This window comes from Ochotona curzoniae, unplaced genomic scaffold, assembly GCF_017591425.1.
Source record: "Ochotona curzoniae isolate NIBS_2020 unplaced genomic scaffold, NIBS_Ocur_1.0 scaffold_4701, whole genome shotgun sequence".
Classification (NCBI taxonomy): domain Eukaryota; kingdom Metazoa; phylum Chordata; class Mammalia; order Lagomorpha; family Ochotonidae; genus Ochotona; species Ochotona curzoniae.
Genome location: NW_024467122.1, coordinates 61,014,896 through 61,033,068, shown reverse-complemented (window position 1 = coordinate 61,033,068; position 18,173 = coordinate 61,014,896). Strand labels below are relative to the sequence as shown.

Genomic DNA, 18,173 nt, shown 5'->3' with positions numbered 1-18,173 from the left:
TTTTCTTGTATTCAGATGTTATACTTTTATTTGTGTTAAATAGGAAGAGACCAGACATTAAGTAGACACTCTGGGGTTTTGTTGTTATTCTTTTTTAAAGTTAGTTCTTTTCTAGTTATTGATAACAGCAGGGTGTACATAGCATTCTTTTAATTTTGTTGGAGGTTTTGTCAGCACATCTGTATTTTAGCTCCAAAGGTAATAGTACAGCACCTGAAATATGCAACTTTAATCTGTGGAAGTTTTAGATTTTTTAACACGCTGGGCAGTCAAGAGTTGGTTTCTAAACTTAGGAACGAGAAGCTGAAAGTTGCACTCTAGGCAAGAATTCCATTATTCATGTGTAAATGAGGAATTCACAGGGTTAAAAGGTTAGAAACTGGCCGGGATGAGGTTTACCCTTGTGATAAAGAGCAGATGACCCTCATTCATTGGCCGAAGCTTTCATGTAGCTCTTCTGCAAAGTTAGTTATTGCCATGAATTGTTCTTGAGGAATGCAGAAATTCAAATGTGAACAGGCCTTTCCTTAAGTGTCACTATAGAGCCTTATCTCCCCAGCACATCAGAGCTGGGCTGCAGGGACGAGGTGCCTCCCCAAGGGCCTGGAGGCTTTGCTTTCCTGTTGTTCATCCAAGCACAAAAGAATTCCTCTTAGTTTTGCGGAGGCATCCCACTTTAAAAGAAAGTATAGGGTTAAAGTAATATTTAGCTATTTTAAACAGGTAATTATTTTTACCGATGGCTAGGTTAGGTGTTTTACATTTTCATGCAATTAGAATAGAAAGGAGGGATGCGAGTGGGAAGCCTTCTCTGTGGTTGTAGACAGTCCTAAGAAATTTAACTTTGTTTCTAAAATTTAAGTGTTGTAAAAGTTTGGCAAATCAATTTTCACGTTCTTGGGTACTAATTCTTTGTTGTAAGAAATGATTTAAACATCTGGGAATAAAATAATGTGTTTACATCTTGAGGCTTTTGCATTCTTCATGCTAAGAGAAGTAAATTTCATAGGAAAGCATTAGTGTGGTAAAACGGTCTCATATTTCAACAAGTCAAGATAAGAGACATTGGAGAGAAGTGAAGGAGGAGGTGGGTTGTGTTCTGTGATGTGTAAAACACGGGCTTTTAGGTACTGATTGAACTGGAAGCTTGTTGTTTATTTCCTTTCCATAAAAGATGAAAATTGAAATCTTATGACAGAGGGAAAAAACAGGAAGCTGGCTTTACATTTCTTAGATTTTTGGGGTGCTTACTTGGTCAAACAATTTTTTTGTGTGTGACCATTTATAGCTGGATGAGCATGGTAGAATTATTGAAAACTTCATGATTCTGTTCAGAATTTTGAGGTTGATTTGAATATCAGTAAAGTTTAATGGTGCGTTTCTGCTACTTGATGTGATCGTCATTGCTGTTGAAAAAAGTGTATATTGTTTTTCATGAATAAAATGTTTATCCCTCCAGTTGAAAATGATGTTAGAGAGTTTCTTTGGGATTGGTAAGCTGTGGATGTGATTTCTAAAGAGTAATGCATAAACAGTGGTCCAAAGTTAGTTTTGAGAACTAGAAGTTAAACTATTTGAGTCAAATTTTAAAAAGCGGCAAATGGCATATTGAAAACAGAGACCAGTAAGACCCATGAGACTACAACCTAGTTTTGGATTTGATTACTGGTACTGATTGATTTCTGGTGCTGGATCGTATACTGATGCTTGGTCGAAAGAAGCCAGAATTGCTGTACTGACTCTGCTGCACTGAGCTTGGTAGATGTTCTCACGGGTAGCATCTCTGAGCTATGTGGGTGCTCATTTCAAGTCAGGCAGGTAGCAGTCAGCTGCCCGAAATTAAAGGTGCCAACTCATCAGTAAAAATAGATTGACTTTGGGAAAGTCAAACAGCTTGGATGTTGAGACCTTTCTGCCAAAATTCTAGATAGGGTGCAATCAGGCTTTTCAGTAAGCCAAGGAAAATCGCCGTTAAAAAAGAGAGGGTACGGTTCAGAAGTGTATATTCAACTAAAAAATGGTCTGTGAGTGAAGTCGAGGAAGTAGAAGTTTCACACATGGTTCTACAGCCGTGTTTACAATGACACTTGGTTCTCAGTCTGTCTACTTAAAGTCCGTTTATCAGGTGCCTGATAATCTCCGGGTAATGGAACCAGTTTTTCCCACTTTGCAGTTGATTAATGAGGATCACCCCTCATTTCCAGAAACGTGTAACACTATCTCACTCTTTTTCAAAGTTCTTAAATTTCTATTATTTTTAACAAAGCAGACTGCAGAGAGTAGAACCTAACACGTAATTAAGACACACTTATTTCCTTTCCGTCCAGCTTTGTGATGGACTTTGGCAGGGTGTGTCTGGCATGACCTTTTTGTCCACTGTCTTTGCTGATTCTAAAGGAAGGGTCTACTGGCTCAGCAGTTGTTTGGCCAGGGATTTGTTACCACTGCTTCCAAATTTAATGGGTAGGCTTTTGAAAAGAATTCACTAGAAACCCAACAACAACAGACTTTTTAAGCAAGTTGTTAGGCTAAAAGGAGTATTTCAGTCAATAAATAAAATCCATTTGGGGTTACTGGTTTTGAAAACTTTCACGTTGTTGACAGTTGTCCTGAAAAGTGATTTTTGTCTCATAAACTGGCTTACTCCATTTAAGAATGACGACTTTCAGCTTTTAGACTGTTAGTTGCTAATGAAAAGAAAAATGTTGACTTCGTTGGTCAGAATCATACTTTGATTTTAAAAACAGCTACAAGTATTTTTAGGTCGTTTTAAAAGACATCTTCAAAGTTGTCTCCGCAATGGTTAGAGCTTTTCAGAGTTTACAATGTTCCGACTATTATTAAAATGTTTTCTTTACTCATCATTGAAATCTTGGCAAGGTAGAAGGGAAGCGAGGTGCAGTTGTAATGGAAGCAGTCTGGTTGTGCAGAGCAGAGCAGGTTTGCAGCCAGCAGTTGACAGTGGCATCATGTTCAGAAAAGGTAAAAATGTGGCTTTAGGGGCTGTGATCCCAAAGCCAAGTGAACCACTGTAGGGATGTGGAGGCAGAGGATGAAGCCATCACACAAAGGTCCCTGACACTAAGCTGGCAAACTCTTTCCTGGCTTCTACATTCTTTTTTTTTTTTAAACTCTGCTTTTTCAGGACCTGCTTCTGATAAGCTTTTAAAAGCCAAATTCTTATCAACTTAGCAAAAGGCAGGAAAACTAAAAATGTTTGTTTTTTCAGTTTCTTGAGGGTTTGCCGTGTGTGTGTATGTGTGTGTGTGCGCGCGTGTGTGTGTGTTCATACCTTTAGCATTTGTAGTGGCTAGGTTAATCAGATGTTTGTTGAAGAATGCATTGATTGTTTAAGGCTCTGATTTCAGAATTGTGTCCTCACTGGATTTATTTCCATAGGAATTATGGGAAGGAAATTTTTGTTTTAAAGTTGCTTTAGTGACATAGTGGGCAAACCTACTTATTACCTGTAATGCTGCCATCCCATATGGGCTCTGACTTCAGTCCCACAGCTCTGACTCTGGCTCCACTTCTTTTTTGCTCTTTTTAAAGATTTATTTATTTTTATTGCAAAGTCTGAGATTTATATATAGAAAGAGAGAGGGGAGGAGAAGGGAAAGAGAGGAAGATCTTCCATCTGCTGATTCACTCCCCAAGTGATGGCAGTGGCTGGAGCTGAGCTGATCCGAAGCCAGGAGCTCTTCCGGGTCTTCTGCATGGGTGCAGGGTCCCAAGATTTTAGGCAGGCCTCAACTGCTTTCCCACACCACAAGCAGAGAGTTGGATGGGAAGCGGGCTTCTGGGATTAGAACCAGCACCCACATAGGATCCTGGTGCTTTGAAGGTAAGAACTTTAGCTGCTAGGCTACTGCACCAGGCCCACAGCTGCTGTACTTCCAATCCAGCTCCCTGTCAATGTGCCTGGGAAAGCAGTGGAAGATGGCCCACCTTACCCTGGACCTATGTGGGAAGAAGCTGTTCCTAATTCCTGACTGAGGACTGACACAGCTGCAGCCTTTGTGGCCTTTTGAGGAGTGAAGCAGTGGTTGGAAGATTCTCTAACTCTATTAAAAATAAATAAATAAATATTTACTAAAAGAAATTTACCTTAGGAAATTACAGCAAATCCCTGTTTATCTAGGGCAGTTTGACAAGTTTCTTTCTTTTCTTTCTTTTTTTTTTTTTTTAGTGATGCTGCTAACATATAAAATTATGCATTATGTGACTGGGTAATAGTATCTCTGGCTTCCACCCACCAGGTGCCAGAAGCATCCCCTCCCCTTGTGACAAAGTGTCTATTGGGAGGAAGAATCAGCCCCAGTTGAGAACCATTGAGTTTCTGCAGGCAGTAGAAAACTTCTTTCCCAGTGATGCTGGGCTGTTAGTGGCTGCTTCTGTCTTATGCATGACTTTGTATATTGTTTTGGTGTTAGCAGTGCTACATTTTTGGATTGGAGAACCGCTTGTTGTGAAAGAAGCTTGATAAAGAAAATAAGTTTGGGTTGTTTTCTGAGTGTTTTCCATCCCTTTCCACACATACATGGTTTTCATTAAATGTTGCCATTTGAAAAAGTCATCTTTCCATATGACTTTAGTGTCTTACCTTTTTTTTTTTGCGGGGGGGGGGATTGAATTCTCTAATCAGAAAATAAATGCCAATTTCATTTCATCTTGTTTACTCAGCACCTTTTATTTTCCTGGTGTGAAGGACACCATCAGTAAAGGTCCATAAATGCAGAAATGTTCTAGATGATTTTTTGTGGTGTCCAGCATGGGAAGAAGAAAATTCTATGAGGTTGATGGCTCACAGGACAGCCGCTACAGTGTGGTAGATGGTTTGTTGGTGAATGGTTAACACAAAGCTGTTTAGTTAATTCAGCTATATATCTGCTCTTCTTGTGGACAGAAGCAGTTTACCTTCCTGCAGATAAAGATGCAAAAGATTGGTCGTGTCTTCAGAGTGTGTTAAAGCAAAAGTGCAGGGGAAGGAATTAGAGTGACTCTTAGTTTGTTCATCCACACACAGGAAGTTGCAGGCAAAATTTTGAGTGGTTATTTTTGAAATATTTGCCTTCGGTTACTTATTAGTGGTGGGTAGAGATTTCATGTTCTGTGTTTCTCCTAAGATAACACTTTTTGTGTCTGCTTCCTTGTTGGTTAGCTATTTACAGCTAGTAAAAGTTAGCACTGTTGCTACAAGGAGTTGATCCCCTTGAGGGGCCAGAACGTGCTGGTGATGTGAGCAGCAAAGAGGAAACAGTCTTCTGCAGAGCAGTTCTAGGGATGAGTAAGGGTGGCTTAGCATTTGGCAGCAGGTGTTCTGCTCCAAGAGAAGTGTATAGTTCAACAAAGCTTTGGTTGGCAAACAAAAAGAGATGAATGTGCCATGTCCTTGTATTTAGGAAAAATTCTGCTGTAAGAAATAGTATTTGTATCAAGATAGATATTTCATGTCCTTGACATGATCTGTTTTTTTTTTTTTTCTAAAACAGACTTCTTTATTTTGAAAGGCAAGATGTATTCACTGCTTTCCTCCCATCATGATTTCAATCCTCAGATGCCCACCACAGCCAGGGCTGGTCAGGCCCAAGTCAGAAGCTCAGGACTCCATCCTCATCTTCCTTATGGATCACAACGATCCACTCCTTGAGCTGTTGCCTCCCAGGCTCACATTATCAGAGGAAAGTGGATTGGAAGTAAGCCAGTCACATCTGTACGGGATGGTAGCATTCTAAGAAGTGACTCCTGGCGGAAAGAGGAGAGCCAAGCTTCCCTCATTGCTGATGACGTGTGTGCTTTTCGATGAGTTGCTTACTTGTGATCCTTGGTTGTTCTAGCAGTAGAAAAGGGCTGCTGGAAAGCGTCAAATAGCAGCTTGCCCTTAACATTGTCTTTTTGTTGCTGCAATGCTAAGGAAATAGTTAATAGATTATTTATGTTGGAAAAGCAGATTTACAGAGAGGAGAGACAGAGAGAAAGGTCTTACACTAGCTGGTTCACTCCCTAAGTGGCCACATTGACTGGAGCTGAGTGGTTCCAGAGCCAGGAGCTAGGAGCCTCCTCCGCATCTCCCACACAGGTGCAGGTTCCCAATGATTTGGGCATCCTCTACTGCTTTCCCAGGTCACAAGCAGGGAGCTGAATGGGAAGTGGAACAGCCAGGTCGCAGACTGGCACCCATATGGAATCCCAGCGCTTGTAAGGTGAGGATTTAGCCTCTGAGCCGTCGTGCCAGGCCCGTAAATATGTTCTTTATGAGTTTGAATCAAACTACACTGCAAGAGAATCATTTAAGTCACTGAAAAAATTTAAAGTAAACTTAGGTAGTACTTTTCTTTTAGGAGAGGTGAAACCAATGTTGCTAGCTTATACTAGGCCTAGCCTTAAGAATCTATAAAGGTTACTTCAGGATCTTGCAGTTCAGAATAGCTATATGGCTTTGAAGATTGACATAGGGTACAAGAGGTAGAACTTCAGAGGGGTCTGAATCAGTAATAATGCATAGTGTATTCTTGTCCTTATTGATGCCGTATTTAAGAATATATTAAGAAATGTGGCTGTGACTGTACCTGAAGAGAGTTTTGCTGATGTTTTAACATTTACAGAGATCACGCCAATTTCTAGTGAGATAGTTTTCTCCCAGCTTTCAACCTGAATTAGTTTAAATCCCTTTGATTGGATTTAAGGTATCTCAGATAAAAATATTGACCTCAAAGTGGGTAAATATTAGAAAGTGCTTTGGTGTTCATATTACCAGTTACTAAAGGGATCACAGCCTTATTTTTAAAGTCTTTTTTTTACCAGTTGAAAGTGTTTACTGTTTTCTCAATAAAAAGATTTTTATATGTGTAAGAGAAACCACATTTCCGGCTCTTACTTAATACTTTTAGCATCAGTTTAATTGAAGAATGAACAGTATGGTAATAATGCTACCCAAAATTTCCAAGAGAACTATTAAAGTTCATCCTAACGGGTGGACGGTTGGACTAGTGGTGAGGAGGCCAGTTAGGATGAGAACCTGGGTGTAATGTCTGCGTCTGGTGGCTGCTGCCAGCTTCCCGCCAAGGCACCCTGGGGGGAGGCAGTGCTGATGGCTCAGGTGACTGGGCTGTAGTGCCAAGCTTCAGCTCCTTTCCCACTGTCACTGAGGACGTTTGGAAGGTGAATCAGTGGAGGAGATCATACTCTTCCTTCTGCGTCTCACATAAATGCAGCATTGCAGAGTTATCCCAGCGACAGAATATGCTGTAGTCTAAGCCTGTTTATCCAGAGATTTAAACCACAGTTACAGAAACCTGTGGTGATATGTGAAAGGAATCCTACAGGCAGGTGATTGGTGAAATTTAGATTTAATTTTCATTGATTTAAAACCCAGATGTTTTGGACTTAGAGGCTTTGATATTTAGGGAGAAAGTTTTATTGCTTAGTGAATGCTATATATTGAGAAATTAGAAATGGATCCATAACTGAGCAATTTGAGTTGTTTCTTAACATACTAGTAATGACTCTTGTGCCATTTCTTATACGGGTAGAAAAAGACCAAATCTACAGTTTTTCCCCTGTTCAGCTTTCAGAAGGGGTGACAGAATCCAAAAAGGAAGTCAAAGAGAGACACTGATGTCCACCACTTGTGAGGATCCAGGCAGTGAACACGCTGAGGAGGACAGCCCGGAGTGTGCCCTGCAGTTCCTGCTCCTGGCTGCCTGATTGTTCGTGAGGATTCTTCTGTCCAAAGCGCCCCTCTGGGGGAGTTCTGGAACTTTCTGTTTTGTGGATATAGGATGTGAACCCGGGAGAAGGGAGCACGTTTCTTGAGGCAGAGCTGCTAGATCTGGGCCCCGGAGCTTAGGCTTCCGACTCTAGTGAAGTGTGTGCAAGGCTTCGGTCAGGTCTGTCCTCCCACCGCAGGTTGTAAAGAATTGTGTCTTTCTAAAGGCACAGAGGTAACACCAAATGCAGAGTATAGAAAAGAGAGTGACAGGCCGAACTGACATTGAAATTAAAGATGTTTTTCAACTTTTTTTTTTAAATAAACGTGGCTTTTTGTATGACTCACCTTTTATTACCATGCTTGTATAAGTTGTTTCGTTAAGGCACTAGAATTTTTAAGATTTATTTATTTTTATTAGAAAGGCAGGATTTACGGAGGGGAAGGATATGATAGAGGAGGTTTTCTGTCCTCTGGTTCACTCCCCAGATGGCCACAACAGCCATAGCTGAGCTGGCTTAAAGCCAGGAGCCAGGAGCTTGTTCTAGATCCCCCACGTGGGTGTAAGGTACCAAGGCTTTGGGTCATTCTCTGCTGCTTTCACAGGCCGTAAGCTGGGAGCTGGATGGCAGGTGGAGCAACTGGGACAGGAACCTGTGTTCATGTGGGATGCTGGTGCCACACAATGGAGGATTAGCCTGTTGAACTATGGCACTGTCCCTTACTAGATGATTTTTTTTTTTCAAAGAATCACTAATGTTTTTAATCTATCCCCAGAGATACTTCATGGAATTTGTATTCTTGTATATATCCTTAGTGAAGGGAAAGTCCTTTCAGAGGCTCAGCACTTATTGATCTATTTGTCCAAATCCACATTTGATGTAAGGTAGTGGTTTTTATTGTCTTTGAAGAACTTCTGTCTGAGGGAGACTCTGTAGTCAAAGGTGGATTTTTTTTTTCTCTGAAGCTTTATTTGTTTTAAAGGCAGAGTTAGGGAGGAAGAGACACATGGAGAGGCCTTTCATCTGCTGGTTTGCTCTGCAGTGACCAAGCAGACACTAGGATCCAGCAGTGTGTCCCCTGTTCCTCGTGCAGTGCTCTAAGGACTTAGGCCACCTGCAGCTGCTTTCCTACCTAGACCATTAACAGAGAGCTGGATCAAAGCCACAGCAGCCAGGAGTCCCAGACGCATGCATATGGGAGCTAGTGCCATAGGCCTTAACCTGCTGTACCACAGTGGCAGCCTCGGGAGTTTTAATAGGTGTGAACTCTAAGTGATTTGTGAAAAAAGGACACAGCACCTATGTGTACTGAAGAAACAGTAAAAAGTAAGTTTCATTGAGTTATAATCTGCTTATCATGAATTTCCCGCTCTTTAGAAATGTACGGCTTACTGGATTCCGTACATCTGTCACCCTCTGTGATTCTAGAATATTTTTATTATCTTCTGAAGAAACCTTGGATCCCTTGTGGTCAACCCCTATTTTGCCTTCCTGCTAACAGCAAGTAACCTACTTTCTCAAAGGATTTGCCTGTTCTGGATATTTCATGTACACAAAATCACAACAATAAGTGATTTTTTTTTGCAGTTGTCTTGTACTTTGTATATTTTCACTCTTGTAGTAGCATATGTCAGTATGTTTCTTTCTATGGCTAAATAACTTTCCATTGTGTGGATATATCACATTTTATCCATTAGACAGTTAATAGATACTTTGTCTCCATCTGCAGGAAGTATCAACTTAAGTATGTGTTTGAGTCCTTCTTTAACTTATTTGAGGGGTAAATACCTAAGAATGGGAAGGGTGGGTTTATATTGTAGTGTAGTGTGTTAAGCTACTGTCTGCAAGGCTGGTATCCCATATGAATGTGGGTTCAAGTTCCAGCTGCTCTGCTTTTGATCATGCTCTATGGTAATGCATCTGGGAAGGTTACAGTGAGTCTCCCTGCCACCCATATGGACACCTGGATGGGATTATATGCTCCTGGCTTCAGCCTGGACCAGCATCAGCTGTTGCAGCCATTTGAAGAATGAACCAATGGATGGAGAATCTATCTTTCGCTCTCCCTTTCTTTGTATAACTGCCTTTGAGTTAAATATTCAGATTTATTTATTTTTATTTGAAAGACACTGTTTCACTGAAAGGAGAGACAGAAAGACCTAATCTTCCACCTGCTGGTTCACTGTCCAGATGGCTGCTGTGGCCTTTACTGAGCCAAGAACCAGGAACTTCTTTCCAGTTGCCCATGTGGGTGCATGGGCCCAAGAACTTGAGCTTCCTGCTTTCCCAGGCCACAAGATCTTCCGTCCGATGGTTCACTCCCCAAGTGGCCGCAATGGCTGGAGCTGAGCCAATCCATAGCCAGAAGCCAAGAGCTCTTCCAGGTCTCCCACGTGGGTGCAGGGTCCCAAGGTTTTGCGCTGTCCTCGACTGCTTTCCCAGGCCACAAGCAGGGAGCTGGATGGGAAGTGGGGCCTCCGGGATTAGAACCGGCGCCCGTATGGAATCCTGGTGCATGCAAGGTGAGGACTTTAACCACTACACTATTGTGCCAGGCCCTAAAAAAGAAAGTTGTTAAAGAATGGGAGGAGAGAGTGTGCTCACATCCATTGGGTCACTCCCGAATGCCCACTAAGACCAGAGGTCTGAAGCTGCGAGTCAGAGATTCACCCACGTGTCTCCTGTGTGGGTGACAGGAAGCTGATTAGTGCCACTACTGCTGCGTCTCAGGGTTTGCATTGATGAGAACCTGAATCAGGTGCTGGAGCTGGGACCCAGACCCAGGCACTGGGAGAAGTTAAGGCATCTTAACTATTAAGCCATACACTGGCCCTGTTGAGATTTTCCTGTTTCCTTTTGAGTCATGTTAGATTAGTTATGCGTTTCTTGAAATTTGTTTGTTTTATCTAGAACCAACTTTTGGTTCTCTTTATTCTGCTCTGATCTTTATTATGTCTTTTACCCTGCTAGCCATGGGTTTCAGTTTTCCTTTTTTCCTAGTTCCTCTAGGTGTTAAGTTAGGTCATATTATTGATTTGAGATCTTTTTTTTTTTCCCCCAATTATTTCTTCGAGAGGCAGAGAACAAGTGAGGGGAAAAAAAAAATAAAGAGCGCCCAGTGGCTGTTTTGTTCCTCTGATGGCCTCGTTTCCACCAGGAAACCAGTGCGACGAGCTAAGAACTCAATCCAGGTCTCCCAGGCGGTGATAGAAGGCTGTCCCCGTGGGCCATACACTGCGACTCACAGGATCTGCATTAACAGGAAGCTGCAGTAAGGAGCCAGGACTGGGAACGGAACTGCCGTGGAACTTGGCCCTAACCAGTGGCTTGGCCAATAGGATGCATTTCTGCTCCCATTCTTGGGTTTTTGTGTAGACATTTGCAGCTATCCATTTATTTCATGAGAGTGCCTTCTACTGTATTCAGTGTTTTGGTATGTTGTGTTTTTATTTTCATTATGTTTCAGATGTTTTCTGGTTCTCTCTCTCTTTTTTTTTCCTTTGTTGAACCGTTGTTGAAGAATAAGTTGTTTAATTTCCATGAATGTGAGTTTTTTCTTGTACTTGTTTTTAGCTGTAACCACTCTACCACAGCACTGATTCCTTTGGCTTTTTTTTTTTTTTTAATGTCAGATTTACAGAGAAGGAGAGACAACGATCTTCAATCTTCTGGTTTACTCTCCATGTAACTGCAATAGCCTGAGCTGAGCTGAAGATAGGAGTCAGGAACTTGTCCTGAATTTCCTGTGTGGGCACAGGGGCCCAGGAACTTGAGCAATCCTCTGCTGCTTTCCCAGGCAATAAACAGGGAGCTGGTTTGGAAGAGAAGCAGCCGGGATTCAAACTGGCATCCAAATGGGATGCTAGTGCCACAGCTGGAGGCTTGGTCTACTGTGCCCTTTAGGTTTTTTGATGTAACAGTTGACACTTTGCACCTACAGATTCTACATCCATGCAAGTCAGTCAATAACAGAATTCAAAATAATTTCAAAATTATTCAGAAAAATTCCTCTTTAGTGAGCAGCACGTCCATATTTTTATTCTTGTCACTATTCTCTGGACAGTAAAGTATGTTATCTATTTACATGGTGTTTATCTTGTGCCAGATATTACGATTAATTTAGAGCTTAAATGTTTGGAGGATGGGTATAGGCAGATGCAAATACTGTGTCATTTAGGGTACTTGGATGTCTGCAGATTTTGGTGTCCATGGTGGGTTCTGAAACTGATTTTCCTTGGTTGCAGAGAGACAACTGCATTATTGTTGACTGTAGTCAATCTTTTGCATAAGAGAAAACCAGAACTTATTACTCCCATATAATCATAGCACTGTACCTGTTGGCTGGCTTCTTCCCATCCTTCCTTCTGCTTTCCCTTCTGCTTTCCAGCCTCTGGTAGCCACTGCTTAGCTCTGAGCTCTTTAAAATTGCACCTCTGTGTGAGATCTTGCAGGGTTAACCGTTTCTGTGCCTTGCTTATTTAATTTCAACCAGGGCCCTTCAGTTCCATTCATTCTGTCACAGGTGACAGGACTGGATAGTACTCTGTTGTGCATGCACATCCCATTTTCTTTACTGTTTGTCCATTGATGGACACTTAGTTTGATTCCCTACATTGTTATTCATGAGCAGGAGAGTGCCTGTAGGAACTCGCAAGTAGGTGACAGCACTTGGGTTGTTATCCAGGAAGCGGTATTGGAAGCAGGGTGGCTGAGACCCTAATGGTTTATTTGCTGCACTCTCCTAGAAGCAGTTTCTAAGGACAGTAAGTTTTGCCTAAAACACAATTTTTGGTTGTTTAGATATTTTCAAGTTAGATGTAATAGCTTGGCCATGATTTAGTAAAAGTTTTCCTGAAACTTGTGTGTCATTTTATAAAATGTACTTATTTAACATATTATAAATGTTTCAGTTTTACTATATTTGAAATAGCTGACACACATATAGTTCTGTTGGCATCAGCAGTGCCATTGTTACCAGTGACATTCTGGGCCTGGCACGATGTCACAATGGCTATATCCTCACCTTGTATCTGCCAGGATCCCATATGAATACAAGTTTGTGTCCCAGCTGTTCAGCTTGCTATCTAGCTCCCTGCTTATGGCCTGAGAAAGTAGTAGAAAATAGACCATAGCCTTGGGACCCTGCACCCGCATGGGATACTCAGAAGAAACTCCTGACTCCTGGCTTTGGATTGGCTCATCTCCCGCTGTTGTATTTATTTGGTGAGTGAACTGTTGGCTTGAAGACATTTTTCTCTTTCTCTCTGTAAAAAAAAAAAATGATGTTCATTATAGTCCTTTGGGGAGGCTGGCATGGTGGTGTTGCATACTAATCCTTTGCCTGTGGCACTGCCTTTTCATGTCCCAGCAGCTCCACTTCTGATGGATCCTTCTGCTTATGGCCTGGGAAAGCAATGGAAGGTGGCCTAAGTCCCTGGGCCCCTTCATCCACATGGTAGACACAGAGGAAGCTCCTGGCTTCTGGCTTCAAATGGGCTAAGCTCCAGCTGTTGCAGCCACTTTGGGGAGTGAACCAGTGAATGCATGATCTCTCTGATCTATGAAAACAATTTCCCAATTCCATTTTTGAATTTTAATAAGCATCCCAATTAAGATGATGTTTACAAATGTGCATATTTGTAAAATCACATTTGCATATGTACATTATATATGCTTTTGAAATTTTTTATGAAGAGCAATTTGAGTCTCAAGAGGCCTGTGACTGTAAGCATAGTGAGTCCGTAATTTTTGAGATCACATCAGCACAATTGTACTAGAAACCTGCATGATTTCCATTGTTTTTCTCTTAAGAAATAAAGGATTCATGTTAGCTTGAAAATGTTGGTTTTCTTAAATTATAGTGGAATTACAGTGCTTTAAAAACCATAAACAGAAAACTTTCAGCTTAACAAAAACAGCAGCGTAGGTGCCGTTGAGCTATGGAAGAACACGTAGTTCTTTGACGTGTTATGTCCCACTCCATGCTAGTTCACCAGATGAAATGGAATCGTTGACTTCTGCTCCGTTACTGACATTCACTTACGAGCAGTCGCTTTGGCACCGCAGCACAGTGTCAGAGGTCCTAACTTTCTCTGAAAGAATAAAAGCTTTCTAATGGCAAATCCCAGAAACCTGCACTATGGCCTTTTGCTTTTTCTCTCTCGCATAGAATTACTGAAGAGGCATGGTTAAAAGAAATGTCTCATAAATCAGCAGGAGAGCACCTTTTCCTTTGCAGGCTTCTTAAAGTTGTTGAGCACCGGCAGAACTCCATGGCAGAATAGTACCAGGCTCAGATTTCCAAAGTTTTTAGTAGGAGATAGGTCCATCTAACATGCCGCCCCGAGTCTGCTCTTTTATGTAAAATGCCATTTGTGTTTTTGAATTGTTCTTTTGGGAGTTAGAATGTCTCACCTGTGTGAAATACATGCATTTTTCTGCTTTCCTAGAAAAGTCAGAGCCATGTGACAACGGGTTGGAGCAGTGAAGAGCTAGGGATCTGGAGGTTTCCAGCTCTCAGCTGTGCGTTCAGCTGGCGCCCTGGCAACAGGGGTTGGATTTCCCACTTTGTAAAATGTTTTAGTGTCAAATAGCTGAGGCTGCACACAGCTTTATCCGTAGGGGCTGGACCACTTTGTACCTGATGATGCTATTAGACACAAATTCAATTTGAGAATGAAAATTCTTTAATTTTCTGGCATCTTGAGTTTTAGGCAGTTTCAAGTTTTATGAACAGATATCTGTGTGTATGCACAATATATTTGTACATATCTGTGGTATATAATCTGGTATATATGTGAAGCTGCCTTTTCTACTCTATGAAGAACTCCCCAAACTGCAGTCTTTAGAGTTCTGAATTTAAAATGTATGATTTGACAAAGTAATTATAAAGGCAGAGTGCTTTTTTTTTTCTGCCTATGGTCTTGTCATTAAACAAAAACATATACATATATATATAAGTGTATATATATAATTTTTCATGATACACAGTTTCATAGGCACAGGGATTCTCCCTCGCACACTCCCCATTGCCCCCTTCTCCGTTGTTTTCCCCATTGTTTACAATAGTATAGTGCTTCTGCAACAGTCACAAGTCCAACATGCTGCTGTTTAAACATATCATGGCATAATAAAAACATTTTTAAAATGTGTATTACAGTATGCTTTTGAAGGCTGGATACTTTTAACACTGGACTATAAGGTAATTTCTGCATGCTGTTGAAGACCTCCCTATTGACTGCCTCTGTATCTTCCACTCAACTGAGAGCTACCAGGGGTTTAAGTCCCAGAGTCAGGGAGATGAAGAAATGGCTCAATACCTGGCAAAGAACCACTATCATCGTTCTGCCCATAGATTGTATTTTTGGAGGAAAAGCTTGAACTCATTTAACAGCAAACTGACCCGTTGTGATGTAGTGCTTTTTTTTTTTTTTTAAAGATCCAGCTTTATTGGAGAATGCCACCCTCTAATTGTGTTTATGATAACATTGGAGTACATTTTAATAGCTAGGTGCTTACTGAACAATTTATCTCCGCCTTCTCCAGGTACTAATTCAGAAAGCACTGAGTTGTTTATCTAATTCTATCACACAGGTTCCCTCTGAGGTTCCTCTTGGTGTTTCTCGACTAAACTAACAGTAGTTTGTCAGTTCTAAGTTGCTTTCTTGGCTTTTTTTTTTTTTACTGTGCATATTTAGCCATTTTGGATCTCTGCACACTTCTAGCTTGAACCCAGTACTGGAGGTCTTTGGTTAGATGGTCTCAGGGCACCCAGGATGTTGTGATCCCAAATCAAAGACATTTATCTCTTCCTTTAAGGAAAAAGGGATTAGGAACTTCCTGCTGCTTCGGCAAACACTGAAGTATCTGTCAGGATCCGAGTTGCCCTGAGGTCACTTCTACAAATGCTTCAAATGCTCTCCAGGCCCCCAGTCAGTCCTGGACGCCAGCTCGTGCTTTTAGGGATAAGGGTTAAAGTGCTTCTTCTGGAGGGTAATTCCTAACAGTCTAATACATCTGTTTATAGAATCAGTGAATCAATCAAATTAAAAAAATTAAAAATTAAAAAATAGTTGGGATTATTGAAAGAAAGTGTTCTTATCTGTGAAGGCAAGTACAAAATATCCTTATCAACCTGAAAGTTCAAGTCTGTGAGAGGATTTTTGGGCTAGATTTAGTGGAAACTAACTCCGTAGGCAGGAAATAAATGCAAATGCTTTGTCACTGAGGTCTTTGAGCAATCAAAGTGTGTAATCTGTGTTTGGAGACCTAATTACACAGTAGACACATTTATGTAGCAATTATTTTAAAAATAATATAAATAAATCAAGATAGCTGATATTTAATGTTACTGGTATTGGAGAATATGAAAAATATTGTTTGAACAAATAATTGGATTTTCTGATTTTATTCAGCGCTGTTATTAGAATGTCTTATTTTTGTGTAAAGTTTCTTGTCCCTAAGAAGCTAAGTTAAACTCTAAATAGACTTCCCTGAAAAGTCCCCCTTGTTGGGGGTTAGCATGTGACTTTGTTGAATACAGGAGATATTTAGGTTATTTTCAGATTTTACCTTTAGCAGCATCATGATGCTAAGCATTTCTTTAAGAAACTACTCAATTCTGATTGGAAAAGAGCATTTTGAAGTAGGTGAAACAAATGTATCACTTCTTAAAGATATTTTGAGTGTTTTTGAAGTGTTAAGTGGTTAAGAGATTTAAGTAGCCACAATCTGAGCTAAATTATGATGACTGAGATAATTAACAATATTTTAGATCTGTTTGATGCACGAGGAGAGTATTTACAAATATAACCTTACCAGATCCCCTGTCCCCCCCCTTCTCGTTCTGTGTATGTGTCTTTTTTTTTGTTTGTTAGAAGGATGACTTTTCTTTTCTTTTTTAAAAAGATTTATTTATTTATTGGAAAGTCAGATATACAGAGAGGAGGAGAGACAGAGAGGAAGATCCTCCATCTGATGATTCACTCCCCAAGTGAGCACAACGGCCGATGCTATGTTGATCCAGAGCTGGGAGCCAGGAACTTCCTCCAGGTCTCCCACCTGGGTGCAGGGTACCAAAGCCTTGGGCCGTCCTCAGCTGCTTTCCTAGGCCACAAGCAGGGAGCTGGATGGGAAGTGGAGTTGCCAGGACCAGAACCGGCGCCCACATGGGATCCCGGGCACATTGAAGGCGAGGACTTTAGCCCCTGGGCCACGGTGCCGGGCCCCAGAAGGATGACTTTTCAAGATGGTGCAGCAAGTTTATGCTTTGGTATATTTTTTGTGCTCTAGATGTATAGCCATGACAGGGAAAATACAAAAATAGAAAACTAAAAAAAAAAAAAAAGAAAAGAAAAAAAAAGCCAAGCCTGAAAACCAGGTGACCCTTGCAAGGGACCAAAACAAAAGTATAAAGGGTTAAGTGGCCTGATCACAATTCCACTTGAGAAAAGGTTGTAAAATAATTTACCAAAGACCTAAATCAGCAAGACAAAAATAAATATGATTAAAATAAAAATTACAGCTTCTCAATTTTGAAAAGGTAATATAAACTAAAATGTAATGATAAGCAAAGTTGGAATAAGACATGTGTAGTGAGTCTCAGTGACAAGGATTAATAACCAGTGTGTAAGAGAGCTACACACCATGAATAGGCCAGCATAAACAGGTGGCAGGTCACACAGGTGAAAAACAGCTAGTAAATATGTGAAACCACTTGTGATCAGGAAATGAAACTTTTAAAATGTGTAATTTTTTAAAAGATTTATTTTATTTTTGTTGCTAATTCAAATACACATAGAGGAGGAGAGACAGAGAGGAAGATCTTCCATCCATTGATTCACTCCCCAAGTGACCACAGTGGCTGGTGCTGCGCCAGTCTGAAGGTGGGAGCCAGGAGCTTCTTCTGGGTCTCCCATGCATGTGCAGGATCTCAAGACTTTGGGCTGTCCTTGACTGCTTTCCCAGGCCACAAGCAGGGAGCTGGAAGGGAGGTGGAGCTGCTGGAATCAGAACCAGCACCCATATGGGATTCCAGTATGTTCAAGGCAAGGACTTTAGCCACTGCGCTGGGCCCTAAAATGTGTAATTTTTTATGTCCAATAGATTGACCAAAATTAAAACACGTGTGATTTGCAAATGATACCAAAGCAAACTGAAAGGAATATAAATTGGTAGGACTCTTTCATAGCACAGTTTTGCAGTTATCTGGCAAAAACTGAAAATTAATCCACACTTTTAGTCTTGACATATCTCATTGAAAAGTTCTTGCCCATGGACCTAAGGAGACACATACAACAAGAATCTTCTAGAAAATAAACTTTATAGTAATTTTGGAAACAGCATATATGTCCATCAATAAAAATGGCTAATAAATTGTAGCATAATGTGTATGTGTAGATAAATGGATTAAATGATTAATAATGCAAATATTGTGGTGCAGTGAGTTAAGCCATTGCTCTTAT

At 40.9% G+C, this 18,173-nt stretch overlaps 1 protein-coding gene across 1 annotated transcript in view; it reads left to right on the top strand.

The window, feature by feature from the left end:
* Window positions 1-18,173, top strand: part of PRTG (protogenin) — a 135,738-nt gene that overhangs the window by 4,485 nt on the left and 113,080 nt on the right. The gene's annotated exons all lie outside the window — the stretch shown is intronic.